The sequence below is a fragment of the Microtus oregoni genome, unplaced genomic scaffold, assembly GCF_018167655.1.
Source record: "Microtus oregoni isolate MIOR12 unplaced genomic scaffold, Mior012 000030F_ref0000283, whole genome shotgun sequence".
Lineage (NCBI taxonomy): Eukaryota > Metazoa > Chordata > Mammalia > Rodentia > Cricetidae > Microtus > Microtus oregoni.
This window is the reverse complement of record NW_024543089.1, coordinates 22,694,239-22,709,676: the sequence shown is the minus strand read 5'-3', so window position 1 is coordinate 22,709,676 and position 15,438 is coordinate 22,694,239. Positions and strand designations below refer to the sequence as shown.

At 37.7% G+C, this 15,438-nt stretch overlaps 1 pseudogene; it reads right to left on the bottom strand.

Annotated features, from left to right (window-relative positions):
• Window positions 1–13,250, bottom strand: part of LOC121465320 — a 179,601-nt pseudogene extending 166,351 nt beyond the window's left edge.
• Between the last annotated feature and the right edge of the window lie 2,188 nt (window positions 13,251–15,438).

Sequence of the window (15,438 nt, the reverse complement as noted above, 5' to 3'; positions counted from 1 at the left end):
AAAGTCTGCTGGATACTATTGGCCTCTGGGCTGAAGATTGGATGCCCAAATGTTACAAAAGAACTTTGGATGACGGTCCAGGCAGCGAGATGTCTCTGTCAATTCTAGAGTTTTGAAAGTTGCTTACAATGTACTTCCTGTTTACTTAAGAAATTTTATATCTTTCTGGAGTCTTTGATGGAGTTGAAGAATAGATAGTTAGAATTATAGTTTTCCTTATTTATGATAAAGACAAAGTAGATATAAATTTTGTAACTGCAATTCTTACATAATAACCGTTTTGCTTTATGTAATTTTATGTTACAGTTAAAACCTTCCTTTTTATTTAAACTGAAAAGGGAAAATGATTTGGGAAGTCCTTCTGTATATGTGTTGTTTTTATTTGTTAATAAAGAAGCTACTTTTGGCCAATGACTTAACAGAATATAGTCAGTCTGTAAGAGATATATATAGAGAGAGTGTAGACTGAGTAAACGAGACACCATGTAGGCACCAGGTGGAACCTTGTCGGTAGGCCAGAGCCTCGTGGTAAATATAAAATAGTAGAAATGAGTTAACCCAAGATATAAGAGCTAGGTAGCAATACACTTAAGTGACCGTCCTAGCAGTGATTTACATAATATAGTTCCTGTTTGATTATTTCAGGAGTCTGGGTGGCCAGGAATTAACTAACAGCCTTCTCCCAGCAATCTCCCTTCTCTTCACTATGTCCTCCAAACTCCTTCCTGTAGCTTAATGAAACTCCCATATTGTCCAATACATGAACTCAGTTGAGCATGCCAAGCAAGTGACTTGTCTCATTTAAAATTTTAAACTGATAATCACTTATTACATGAGTGATCTTCAGTAGAGCCCAGCAATAAAAACACATTTCCTTGCGGCCATCAATACCCACGATCCTGGAAACCCATTCCTTCTCCCTTTCTATTCAGCTGTCCAATTCTGGCTAAACACCACTCAGAACTGAAAACTTTCTCTCCTGTTTCACTGAGTAGGGAACAAAGAAGTCAGGAGAAAGCCCTAACAGCTACAGCCGATCTAGCTTCCTATGTGTGCTCTTTCTTTCTGGTTACTAGAGGTGAATTTTGTTGAATGATCACCTTCCCCACATGCACTGCATCCCCTTCTGTTTCATTCTCAGAAAGACAAAGCTCCTGCGAGACTCATGCTTCATCATCACTAGTGTCTACTCGATGGCTTCCAGCTGTGTCCCTGTGATCTCTCACTTCCCTTACCTCTAAGCAATGATATCAAAATACAGTTGTCTTGGCTCCACCCTCCTCTGACTGTGATCCATCTTCCTGCTCTGCATTCACAGCAAAGCTTCTCCATATTCATCCCCCTACTCTTCCTGGGTTCTCTCTTCCCTCTTTTCTTTGGAGCTCACTGCATGCAGCCTGCTATCTTTACCTATTCACTACCTGACTACCCAAAGTAACTTCCCACTTGCCACTTACTTGACAATTTGGATTTGCTTCCCATAATATCCTAGCTTTTCTTTACCTTCTGATCACATCTTTCCAGTGATGTGATCATTATTCCCTAATACTGCCAAATTGAAGGACTTTAGGGGTTAGCATCTTGATTTTTTTTTTGTCTTCTCTCACTGGCTGGGAAATTTGACTCATTTCTGTGGTTTTGACATGCATTTTCATGCTGACAAAGCCCACACATGTTACTAACTCAGATGCTGCTTTTGATCCAATTACCCACTCATTATTTCCATTTACAAATATCATACTCACCTCCCACTGTGCCTCCACCTTCTACAATCTCCATTATTATCATAAGCAGCAACTGGAACTGAAGCTGAAAATATGTTCCACTTTATTGCCAACCCATCCGAAAGTGTTGTGTTTTTCTGCAAGCATGCTTATCACTTTAAGCAGTCCACACATCTCCATCATGCTCACGTCACCCTGATTCACGTGGCCATCTGCTCACCTAGACTACTGGCCTAACTTGTCTTCTGCTTCTCTGTCTCCCTTCCTAACTATTCTCAGCAGTCCAGAGTATTTATTTTAAAACACTAATACATAACCTGTACTTTGCAACCCCCATAGGGGTGCATATCACATAGTTGGTATATCAAATATTTACAATTTTGATTCATACCAGTAGCAAAACTACAGTTACGAAGCAGAAATGAGACAATGTTCTGGTTGGAGATCACCACAACATGAGGAGCTGTATTAAATAGTCACAGCATTAGGAAGGTTGAGAACCACTGTTTGAAAATAATCCAGATCGTATGTTACTCCTCTCACAAAATCCTTAGACAGTTTCCTATCTCGCTTATAGTTTTATTTTTTTCAAGAGCCAAGTTCTTACAATGACCGAGAGGTCCCTACATGATCTATTTTCCTTTTTATTACTTTCCTGACCTCATCCCCTTCTGCTCTCCCCTGATTCTGTTCATGACTTGCTACTTATTGAACACACTAGACAAATTCCCCCTGGTGTGATCTTTCTGCTTTCTTCTTTTCCTGCTGGAAACAGTCTTCCAATAGAGATATACAAAACTTATTTTCCTATGTGTTCTTTGCTGAACTTCAGCTTTCTGTTGTCATCATGTTTTGTAACGTTCCTCAACCCTGTTCACCACGCTCATATTTCTTAATCCCCTTTCTACTTTATCTTTAGCCAAAGCACTTAGCTGTTATCAGAAATGCCAGGTTTACATATTTATGTTCTTATTAATTATTAAACACAAACTACAACAAAATCCTTGACTCTTTACTTTCCGTCTGCATTCAGCTCTTGGAATATGATTGAAAAGAGTACAATTTCAGTAAATACTTTCATTGCTGTTGTTGTCTACCTGCTTTGACACAGTGTCTCACTATACAGCCTGAGCCAGACTCCAACATTTAATCCGCTGCTTCAGAATCCCTTTCCCCATTCTGCTTAGTGTCTGCTAAGAAGCATGCATCGTCATATCTGAATCAATAAATACCACTTGTTTCTTAACAGTTTTTTAGATGTATTTATTTCTTGACTGTGAGTGTTATCCCTGCATGTGTGTACGTATGCCATCCACCAGCCTTGTGCCTGTGGAAACAAGAAGAGGATGTTGCATTCCCTGGAATTGGAGCTGCAGAAGGTTGTGAGCTGCCATGTTATTCCTAGGAATGAGACTCAGGTTTTCTGCAAGTACTTTTAACCATTGTGCCATCTTTCCAGCCTCGTCTAAAACTGTCTGAATGAACATCTAAACATCTAGCTCTGTCAGATACAAGATGAATATTTTGAGACAATAAAGAAAAAATTACGTGATTTATAACTATTAATGCCTTTTGTAATCACCAGAAGAACAATAAATAAGCCTTATGTATTAAGAAATGTTCCATTTACCTACTGAAATCAATAGTTTAAAGCCATAAGCATTAAATTGCTTAATCAATAATAAGTATAATATATTTATTATCAGGATTTGATGTCTTGCTGAGGATTTTATGGACATTTTTAAGTAATTAACTTACAATTAATTACAAATTTTAATAAATTATAATTTATCAATTGTTTGAATGTAAAAAGTATAAAGATATTGGTGGTCATCAACTGTGCAGTAATTACTCTTATTTGATTTTTAAAAAATATTTCTCTTTTTCAGTGATTTTAATAAATGATTCTGTAGATAAATAAAATATTACCTGGACCTAACCTCTATATAAACTATGCCAGAATCTTACTGGAAGTCTCACAGAAAGTTACCAGACATGGAAAAACTGAATAATAACTAAAGATATTTAATTACACTTAAGCTACAATTTCATTCACATTTTGGAATAGAACACTTATTCATGAAATTAACATAATATTGAGTGAAAAGACCTAAAAGTACACATGGAAATAGTGCTGATTAGAAAAATGGTGTGGTGGTTTGAAGGAAAATGGCCCCCAAAAGGAGTGGCACTATTAGGAGATGTTGTCTTGTGGAATAAGTGTGCTCTTGTTGGAGGAAGTGTATTGCCATAAAGATGGGATCTGAGATCTCATATGTTCAAGATACTGCCCACATCTAAGACCACTTCCTGTTTCCTGTAGGATGTAAGACTCTCAGTACCATGTATGCCTGAACATTGCTGTGGCCCACCATAATAATAATGGATGCAACCTCTGAACTGTAAGCGCGGCACCTCATTTAAATATTTTCTTTCATAGAGTTGCCTTGGTCATGGTGTCTCTTCATAGCCATTGAAACCCTAAGAGAACTGAGACAAATGGACAAGAAATTATGAATGGATGTGTAAATAATATAGTTTGTGTATGGTGTTATTGTGTGTGTGAGATTGTTTGTGTGTGTGTTCGTGTGCTCATATGCCCTAACATGAACACAAGCATGTGAAGTTCAGGAAAGGGTATCGTTTAGCATCTTGCTCTTTTGCTTTTTCTTGTGAACCTCAAACTTGTCCTATTAACTGGACTAGCTATCCAGTGAATTCTGTTGATCAACCTCTCTGCACTTAAACACTAGAGTTACAGTCAGAGGCTGTCATGCCTGGGTTTTATGTAGGTGCTCAGGACTTGACCTCACATCCTCATGCTTGAGCAGCAAGCACCCTTACTCACTGAGCTGTTTCCTAAGCCTCAAGAAATTATTCAAAATGTAAGTGTGCATTAAAATTGAATACCAGAATGTTTTTTTAGTAGTTACCATTTTGTCTTAGTAATTATAAATTTTCATTATATTGCTTAATAGAATACATTTGCACAGGAAAAAAAGATATTTATTTTGTATCTTAGATTCTAATAAAAAACACTTTGTGGACAGGCAGTGGTTTTGTATGCCTTTAATTTCAGCACTTAGGAGGCAGAGAAAAGCAGACCTCTGTGAGTTTAAGGCTAGCCTGGTCTACAAAGCAAGTTCCAAGACAGGCTCAGAAACACTGTCTTGAAAAACCATTTTAAAAAAAGCCTTTGTGAAAGCTAAAATGAAAACTTATTCATAAGTCATTTCTTTCTCCAAATATATGTTTATTACTTATTTGATAATTTTGTTCAATGCACTCCTATCAGAATAATTTTCCATTCCTCCCAGGTCTACCCTTCCATCCTTGCACACACACAGACACACACACACAGACGCACACACACACACACACAGACACACACACACAGACACACACACACCAACAAAAACAAGATAGCAAGTGTATTTGTATTGCCAATATACTCACTGGAGCCTCGCCATTCTCCCATTAACTAGCCCTTTAAAGAAAATTGAGCTCTTCTCTGTAGTAAGAAGGCTGCTTCTTGGTTCCATGCTGTTCAATGCCAAAAATAACCACACAGAAACTGTATTAATTAAATCACTGTTTGGCCCATTAGCTCTAGCTTCTTATTGGCTAACTCATGCATATTAATTTAACCCATTTCTATTAATCTGTATATCACCACATGGCTGTGGTTTAATTGCTAATGTTCCAGCATCTGTCTGTGGCAGGACTCCATGACATCTCTCTGACTCCACCCTTCTTCAGCCCAGCATACAGCCTAGCTTTCCCCACCTAGTTCTGTTCTTCCCTGCCATAGGCTCAAAGCAGTTTTTGGTCATTAAACAATAAAAGCAACACATAAACAGAAGGACCTTCTACACCACTTCTCCACATCCCTGCCAGAAAACATCAGCTATGAAGAGCTGAATTTCAGCATCCTTAACACAGTTTTTAAGAACTCTCCTTTCTTTGGTGGCGGTTGGCATTGTCACAGAAGCCTACAATAGCTTTCATTATTAGGTGTGTTTTTGCAGTGATCCATACCACTACAAAAAAAAAAAAAAAAAAAAAAACTTCCTTGCTTTTAGATCATGGACTTCCACACGGTTTCTGTAGCAGAGTAGATTTGTGGACTTCAACATGGTCCCAGAGCATTTTGGATTATAGACATCAACATGCCTCCTGACCATAGCACCAGTCATGTACAACAAGGCTTCCAGCTGCAGAGCAAATCTCAGACATCAACATGGTTTCTGGCAGCTCTGAAATCATTAGTGTGTGTGTGTGTGTGTGTGTGTGTGTGTGTGTGTGTGTGTTCACCAGTGCATAAACAAATGAAATAAAAAGAGTAGATTATTAACATCACAGAAAGTGGAATTGATAACATGTTTTTGAAAGTCTGAGGATACAAGTTTGTGGGGAAAGTTAGTACTAAGATTTAACTTACAAAATTCTAAACAAAGAATATTCAATCCATGGCTGTCATAGAGAAACACCAGCTCCAAATCACATAAATCCAAGTGAATATTTTGTCTTCAAGTGATACCCTAGGGAAGGTAGGGATTATTCAAATTTGCCTTCTCTGCTGATCATATTCACCAGTGGAATGGATTCATGGCTTTTAATGTAACTTAGCAATACATGTTTGGAAACTATAAAATAATGCTGTTTTCTTAGTCAATCCTTTGCAACTGTCAAAGCAAAATAATGCAAAACATGGCTTGACATTAGAATCTTTTAATAGCCCTTACTCTCCAGTGTAGAATCATCCTTAATTCTCTACATTCTATTATGTTTCCTAAACCAGAACCCCTTTAGTTTCTTGATGTTCGAAGATGCAAGTCCATCACCTGTTTACATTCATGGGTATTTATAATGACCAAGGTTGAGCATGTAAACTGTCCAAGATAGTAAATCATTTCATACCCTCTTAAATATTGCAGAAAATTACCAGTGCAACACAGAGCAGCCACTCTCTAGAAAAGCTGTTTATATACTAAACCAGCAAAACTTCAGGATTTCTGTGTAATAATTTTTAAACAATTGAGTTTTATTTTTTACAGCATTTAAAACACTTATCTGGACCTCACACAAAACAAAAAGCAGATGAAAGAATTAGTTGCAGGAGGAGCTTTTGTTTCTTTTAATTGCACTGACACCATGCTAGAGCATGTCATTTGAACATTAATGTAAGGAATACAGTAACAATAGACAATAATTCACACCTAAAAAGAATATGTTATGTTATTATAGTGTACCTGACTAGCACAACAAATAAGAATGAAATAGGTTAAACAACAAAGCAAAAAAAACAAACAGAAAAACAAACTCAGAGAACCCAAATTTTATTCCTGTGTTAAATATCATGTTTAAGTAAATTGTATTTTTCATTATGTAAAATTTTCAGATTTATTATTATCTATGAGTTTTTATGTGTGGTTCAGCATGGATTTTGCAAGTGACAGCTATACGCACAGCAATTGTAAAGCTAGATTTGGTTTCAGTGACTTCATTAAAATGAGGCAGGGAAGAATGGGAGAAATGACATCATTGAAACTATAATCTTAAAAAATTTATAATTTTGAAAAGCAGAACAATATTTAACCAATAACTGCATACAATTTTAATCTCAAAATAACATCTTGGTGATATTTGATGAATTAGGTAGATGATAAAAACCAATTTCACTATCTTTCACATATTTAAAGGGCTTCTAGAAAAATTTAACAATGTATATCTTCTATATGTGTTATTGTGTTAGCTCTCCATTGCTAAGACTAGACATCTGAGATAGTGAACGTCTAAAAGAAAGGATTATGTCACTTTAGGTTTGGATATTTCAATCCATTGTCAGTTGGCCCGTTGATTTTGAGACTATGGTCAGAGAGCAGTTCATAGCAGAAGCATAGAGCAGTGGAAGAAAGTCTCACTTCACTATGGACAGAAAATGAAAGAATGGGAAAGGACTGAGGTTGAATTTTGTCTTCACAGAAATGCCTCTAACAGCCAACTTCTTTCCACCACGATCTACATCCAGAAGAGACAATGCTGTCCCGATATTCCTGAGATGAAAAGCAGTTCTTCAATGCCTGGAACTCTTCAGAGTATTCCAGATCCAGATCATAGTATTTACATTTCAGTGAAGCTGTGCTACTCTATGCATAAGTAAAAACTTGGCAGTCAGTCTCTGCTTCTTTCGCTATATACTTTATAATAAACTAAGTCATCGGCCGGGCGATGGTGGCGCACGCCTTTAATCCCAGCACTCGGGAGGCAGAGGCAGGCGGATCTCTGTGAGTTCGAGACCAGCCTGGTCTACAGAGCTAGTTCCAGGACAGGCTCCAAAGCCACAGAGAAACCCTGTCTCGAAAAACCAAAAAAAAAAAAAAATAAACTAAGTCATCTTGAAATCACCATTGTTTCTTATTCTTCTGTACTTTTGCAGTCTTTTATAAAAATCGACTCCCTTTTTTCTATTCCTTTTTCTTCTTTTTTTTTCTGGAAACATAATGTTTATTTAATATTATGTAATATATATATATATATATATATATATATATATCCCGGTCTTAAACTTTGACTATAAAGTCGTGAAAACTCTGCTCAGCTGAGAATTTCCAACTCTATTATAGCATTCTTTTTTTCTTTTTTTTTAATTTATTTATTTATTAAAGATTTCTGTCTCTTCCCCGCCACCGCCTCCCATTTCCCTCCCCCTCCCCCAGTTAAGCGCCCCCCCCCCCCCTCAGCCCGAAAAGCAATCAGGGTTCCCTGTCCTGTGGGAAGTCCAAGGAACCCCCACCTCCATCCAAGTCTAGTAAGTTGAGCATCCAAACTGCCTAGGCTCCCACAAAGTCAGTGTGTGCAGTAGGATCAGAAACCCATTGCCATTGTTCTTGAGTTCTCAGTAGTCCTCATTGTCTGCTATGTTCAGAGAGTCCGGTTTTATCCCAGGCTTTTCCAGACCCAGGCCAGCTGGTCTTGGTGAGTTCCCAGTAGAACATCCCCATTGTCTCAGTGTGTGGGTGCACCCCTCACGGTCCTGAGTTCCATTATCACATACACAGTGTTCTGTCTGCACGTATGCCTGCAAGCCAGAAGAGGGCACCAGATCTCATTATAGATTGTTGTGAGCCACAATGTGTTCACTGGGAATTGAACTTCAGACCTCTAAAAGAGTAGGCAGAGCTCTTAACTCCTAAGCCACCTTTTCCACCACTCTATTCCTTTTTCTTTTCTTTTTTTTTTATTTTATTTTCGAGAAAGGGTTTCTCCGTAGCTTTTGGTTCCTGTCCTGGAACTAGCTCTTGTATACCAGGCTGGCCTCAAACTCAGAGATCCGCCTGCCTCTGCCTACCGGGCGGTGGTGACTCACATCTATTTCTTTTTTTAATTTCGCTTTTTATTTATTCTTTGTGATTTTCACAACATACAGCTCAATTCCATTCATCTCCCTTTCCTTTGTACCATTTGTCCATCTCTCTGCCCTTGCTACCCCACCCACCAAAAAGCAAAATAAAATAAAAGTAAAAAAAAAAAAATAAAGAAAAAATAAAAATCTCTGATCATGGAAGCTGTAGTGTGACCTAGTGAGTCACACAGTGTAATTTTTAGTCCATACATCTTTTCTTTCAAGTGTTCATTCTAAAGAGTCATTGATCTGGTTTGAGGCCTCTGATTCCTGTTACATTGTGGATACTGGGCCCTCACTGGGCTCTTGCTGGATATCCTGTTGTTGTCCTAAGTCATGGAGATCCCGTAGCTTTGGATCTGCAAAACCAATTCCTTCAAATGCTCAGCAGAGCATAGATGGGGTGGTCATTAGGGTGGACAGACTCATATCCCTGGTCCTGGGCCTGAGTGAGCCCAGCTCTGCCACTCTCGGGCCCTGAGAACTGGCTCACTTGTGTCAACAGGGTCAGTTCTAGTGTGTTCCACAGGTGGGGTTCAGGGACTGCAGCTGGTAAAAGGCAGGAAGAACTCTCTCACTCTCATAATCTCTGGGCCAGCCTTCCCACCTGCCACAGGTGTCAAGGACCTGGAGGGGGGCAGGACATCTATCTTTGAGATCTTCCTTGTTCACTCTTTTGGGGCCAGGCACCGGTGGCCCTGCCAACAAAGTCAGCTCTACTGTGCTGCCCGTACTAGGTGCATGGACTGGAAGTACTGTAGCTGGTAAGGGGCTGGGTCCGCTTCTTCACTTGTTGCAGGCGACAGAGATGAAGCAGAGAGGGCATCTTTTTTCACCCATGCCATCATATGGCAGACAAGGTGGGAGGGAGCAGTTCTCCCCATTTCATGCCCTCAGGGCAATTCTGCACATTTTCTCCATCTCCCCACCCCACAAACAGGATCAACTCTATTGTGTTGGCCAGGCTGGAGGTGTAGGACCTCCTCTCCAGAATGCTGCAGTGATGGGCAGGACCCGTTCTCCCTAGTGGTGTAGCCAGTGAGGTGCAGAGCCTACTCAAAGCAGCCCTATACTTTGCCTTTGGTGGTAAGAGGAGTCAGGGCTGCAGCACCTCTGGCCATGAACCCAGACATGTGCATTGGCAGCAGCCCAGACCCAAATATCATCATAGCCGCAGGTGACAAGCAGGCCACCACCTCAGCCAGCTTCCCACCGACCTTCACCTCTCCAAATCTGTCTCTCTTCATAGTACATGAACCATCCTGTCTCTGTCTCTCCCATACCCCACCATGTATTTGCTCACCATAATAGTGCCTGACCAACCAGCACCATAAGGTGCCTGGCAATGCTCATTTTCTTCTGTCTGCCCAGGGCGATCAGTCCTGGGCAGGCAAACGAATCTCCTTCTCCTACTCTATCATAATCCTTCATCTCTATTCTTAAAGTATCTCCTGGCCATAACAAAAATCTTGAAGAATGGAAGAGGAGCTTGTTTTGCCTTGAGGTTGGAGAGATGTTACCACCCATTAAGGTGAGGAAGTCATGGCAGAAAGGAGTGGAATCCAGTTGTTCACATTACATCAAAAATGCAGAAAATGAGCAGGAATTAGATAGACAGACAGACAGACAGACAGATAGATAGGAGTGCAAGAGAGATGTAATATATATGTGCATATAACCTTTTCCTTCTAGAACACTTTAATAACCTTCATAGTTTCTTCCTTCTTTTAATATTCAGAATACTTAATTTCCATTTTATGAAACATTTGTTTTTCTAGATTTTACTTTCAAATTCAGCTCCAGATATATCTTAAAGTCAGACAAGTTTTGTCCTTATCAATACAAAGATCTTAGAATAGTTAATATCATTGCATGTCTGTTATTGAATCTAAAACCATTACAGTATATTTGTTCTTTATTAGAACAATAGCCTATAAATACTGTAAATTTTTTTTAGATTTCCAAAATTATTTATCTTCACATTCATGTTTTGTAGGATAAAAGTTGGCTACCATAGATTATATTTTGTATTATTCCACCAAATATTTGAAGCTTTATCAACTGTCAAATTGCTACTTAATAGCAACTTCTAGTAAGTTAATCAGGAACACAGTAAACTAGCAACTGTTTTCGAAATGTAATTAGCATCAAGACAACAACATATAAACAAGTCTTCAGGTTCAACATAAAATAATCAAGAGTTTAAAAACACAAATAAATATTTTGATTAAATTCATTCAGCATGAACTATATATTTAGAATAGATAAATATAGCATATTTCTTCAAAGGAAATTAAGCATTTGTTATTTGTTAACAGCAAATAAACTATAAAAATGTAAAAATTTAAATAATGGTTTGGTCTTTTATTCCAACCATTTTGGAAAGCATCCTGAGATGTGTACATACTTAAGGCATCACTGTAGTAATGAGACAGAGGATGCTCAGAACTTCTCCAGATGATTTTTTTTTTTTTTGAGGAGACTGTGCTATAATAGGAGTCATGTTGGGTTTCTGTAGCATAAAACATAGTGTTTCCCTTCACAGATTCTCAAGGCTAACATCTACCACCAAGTGTTTCTAATAAGAAACCTTTTCTTATTGATCACTGATGCCTGTCACCTAGTGGATTCAGATGGAAGTGGGAATCTAGTTTTTTTTTTTTCTGTTTAAAACAATTAAACCCAATTTTTTTTCTCACAATGTGATCTAAGTCTAAGCACTTCCCAAATACAAATCATCTGACATCCTCACACTGAGTTTTCAAATTCAACACATGACCAGAGGTGGATTAATAAGAATGAGCAGTTGATAAGAAAGGTGAAGTTCTAAATTAGTAATTGTAGGAAGTAAGGAGGAAAAAACAGTTTATAAAAAATTAGATGAATCACAGAGTCTTAAAAAGGGAGGCGTTGGGACTGGAGAGATGGCTCAGTGGTTAAAAGCACTGGCTGTTTTTCCAGAGGTCCTGCATTAATTCCCAGAAACCACATGGTTGCTCACAACCATCCTTATGAGATTTGGTGCCTTCCTCTGATATGTAGGCAGAACACTGTATGCATAATAAATAAATCCTTTTTTTTAAGGGTAGGGGACTGAAGAGGGAGTTGAACACAATGGCTCATGTTGCAAGACGACCAAATTTCAACTTCGAGCACCCACAGGGAAGTTTACATCAGTCCTGGGGATCCAACTGCCTCAAAATAAATATAAATAAATAAATAAGTGAACCATTGGCATAGGAGACTAATTCCTCAGCAGCAATAGTTAAAATTCTTAAGGTTTCTTTCATCGTTGCTCATAACATAAAGATACGGAAGCCTGTATGAGGTTTTTAAGATTAATATGATGAAAATAAAAAATAAGTGAGGAGAAGTCAAAGATTTGAGGAGGAAAATATAAACTTAGTATGGGTCTACAGGACTCCAAGAGCAACGAAAGCTAAGAGAAGATGTGGAATATTTTCTTCTAAACTGTGAAGCCAAGAATTGTAGGACACAGTTACAATCTCAGCTATCTGGAAGACAAAAGAGAATTGAAAATTCAAGGTCAGCCTGAACTAGAATCTATTGATCAAGCAACAGAATAGCTTTAAAAGTTTTAATATCTATATTTACATATTTATATGCAATTTTCCATATGAGAATATAGATTATTTACTCAAACAGAAGTCTTAGCATTGACCCTATTGAAGGGTTGTGTGATAAACACGTGGTCCATGCTACAGTGGAACAATGAAATTCTTCATCTTAGAAGTTATACCAAGTAGCTGGCAATCTGTCCCTCCTCTCAGAAAAGAGAGATAAAGAGAAATGACATGAATGACAATGACCTTTTTTACAGGATGAAATGTAAAAATCACCCTTCACCTCTCACGGGGAACGAGATAAAAGCCTGAGGTGTACTTTCTTTAGAAATCTAACTAAATTAATGGAAAAATAAGAGCAGCCTTTAAGGTTTTGTTTTATTATTAGGAGATAAATTCTCACTTACGTACCCTAAGGTAGTCTTGAATTTGCTTCAATCTTTCTACTTCAGCCTCACAAATACTAGGATTAGAGGCATAATCTACATTGCTGTCTTTAAAATTTATAAGAATTAAACTTCCCTTTAATTGCGACATCGTTCTCTAATCAAAGATCATTTAGTCAAGACGCCAGTAACCTTTGCTCCAATCTTTAAAGGTGCAGAAATCAACAGATACAGATTCTCAAGACTTTGTTTCCTGGTATTTCAAAAGTAATGTGGTTTTTACGCTAGAAGTCACACAGTTTATGGATTAGATTCTCTAAGTAGTAGGTAAATGGCAACTGAATCCAGCAAAATGAGAACGGAGGAAGAAACCAGGTGGATCCACACGTTTGGTTGCTATACAGTAGACATTTAGTTTGACAACATCTCAGGCAGTGCCTCTGTGTCTGCTGCACCTGCAGAGCTCTGTGGGAAGATTTGATTCAGAAGCTGGAGCCCAGAGAATTAGGAGAGAGGAGGTCATTAAGAGTCTTAAGCCTTTAGCATGATAAAAGCAGCTAGGAGCAACAACTCCCCCTTTACTTTTCCTCTCTTATCTTTAGCTTCTTATGATTCTTTCTTCCCTTCGCCATACTGTTTTCATCATCATTGTCGTTCCCTTTTCTCTTGTCTTTTTCTGTCCTTTCTAATACGTTTTTATTCATTTCTGTAGCTTTCTTTTTCTGTAACCTCCCGCCTTTCTTACTTTATCTTTGACTAACCTATTTCTTATTCTACTGTCTTCAGTCTCTTCTAGATACTGTTGTTCCCCTTACACAAGTGCAGAAGATGGTGTTCTATGTTTTCAGTTGGCTTTGTTCCAGAGAAATTAAAACAACTCTAAAGCAAAAGACACTGAGACAGTACAGGAGCCTTACTTTAATATGAATGTAAAGAGGTTTAAGAAGTTAGGATGTCTCAGGATCATACAACTATGGAAAACCTACTTTTGACAATCCACTCTCTGTCAATAATGAGAAACCTTACAATATACCCCACTTCATTAGTATTCATGTCTTTAGCCCAGTTACAGAATGGAAAACTACATATTCACTCAGATTACTCAACATGAACTCCTAAACAGTACTGTCATGATGTAGGATGTCTCTCTGTATGCTGTGAATATGTTTTATTACCATTCGTTAATAAGGAAGTTGATTTGACTAATAACCAGGCAGAATAGAGTCAGGTGGGAAATCCAGAAATGCAGGAAGAAAAGGGGCAGAGTGGGCGACACACTAGCAGCTAGCAGAGAAGCAATATGTGAGGTAACAAGTCACAAGCCTCATGGCAAAATATAAAGAAATGGGTTAAATTAATTTGTAAGAGCTAGTTAATAATAAGTCTGAACTAAAAGGTCAAACCGTATGTAATTAATATTAAACCTTAGAGTGGTTATTTGGAAACTGGCAGGCAGGAATGAAGCCTCTAATTACACTATCATGACCACAGAAACAGGAAATAACCCACCTGTATAGTGGTATGCTACAAAATAACTAGTGCTATCAAGATTCTTTCTCAAAAACAATGCTGAAATGAAACATAATTTTTTATTCTGTTGCTTAATTAAAGACTTTATATATTTAGTCAAAATAAAAAATACAAGGATGCCAAGGTAAGTTTACTTAGAAGAGAACTTATTTTTAATCAATTTTTGATTAGAAATTTGGGTTCTCAGTATTTGGTGTATCTGACCTTTAATAGTTGTATATTCCGTTATTAATTTTTTAGACTCTTTATGTTTAAATTAATCAAATCATCAGATGTTTCACAGTCTTTCTGTGTGAAAACAGAGCACATGAAGTTAGAGGACGTAAAAGAAGTTAAACAAACTGCATAAATTTCTTTTAAGGTTTGGAGCCAATGGAAATGGGTCGTTTCAGTTCAAGCTTTCGGCAAAGATCCAAAACAGTTACTATTTTGTCCAAACTGCTGCAGCCCTAGTCACAATGCCAGTGACCAGCTGTGTTGATACACTTGCATTTAATACTTGTTTTATTGTGCTGCGGAGGGAATGAGCTTGATTTCATTTTGTGCTCAAAGATTTTTTTTTTATCACAAACAGCATAAAATCATTCTGAGTTTTGTCACTAAATGTGATAGCCATGAATGGTGACACTATATATATAATACATACATGTATAATTAGTCTATAACTGATTGAAATACATATTTTGCCTTAGTTATAAAAATAGATGTATTTCATCTAGGATTTATTATGCAATCATTTATCATATTAATCACTTTTATATTAAGTCATCAATTACTTGAATATGCTGAAGGATTCCAAATTACATTAC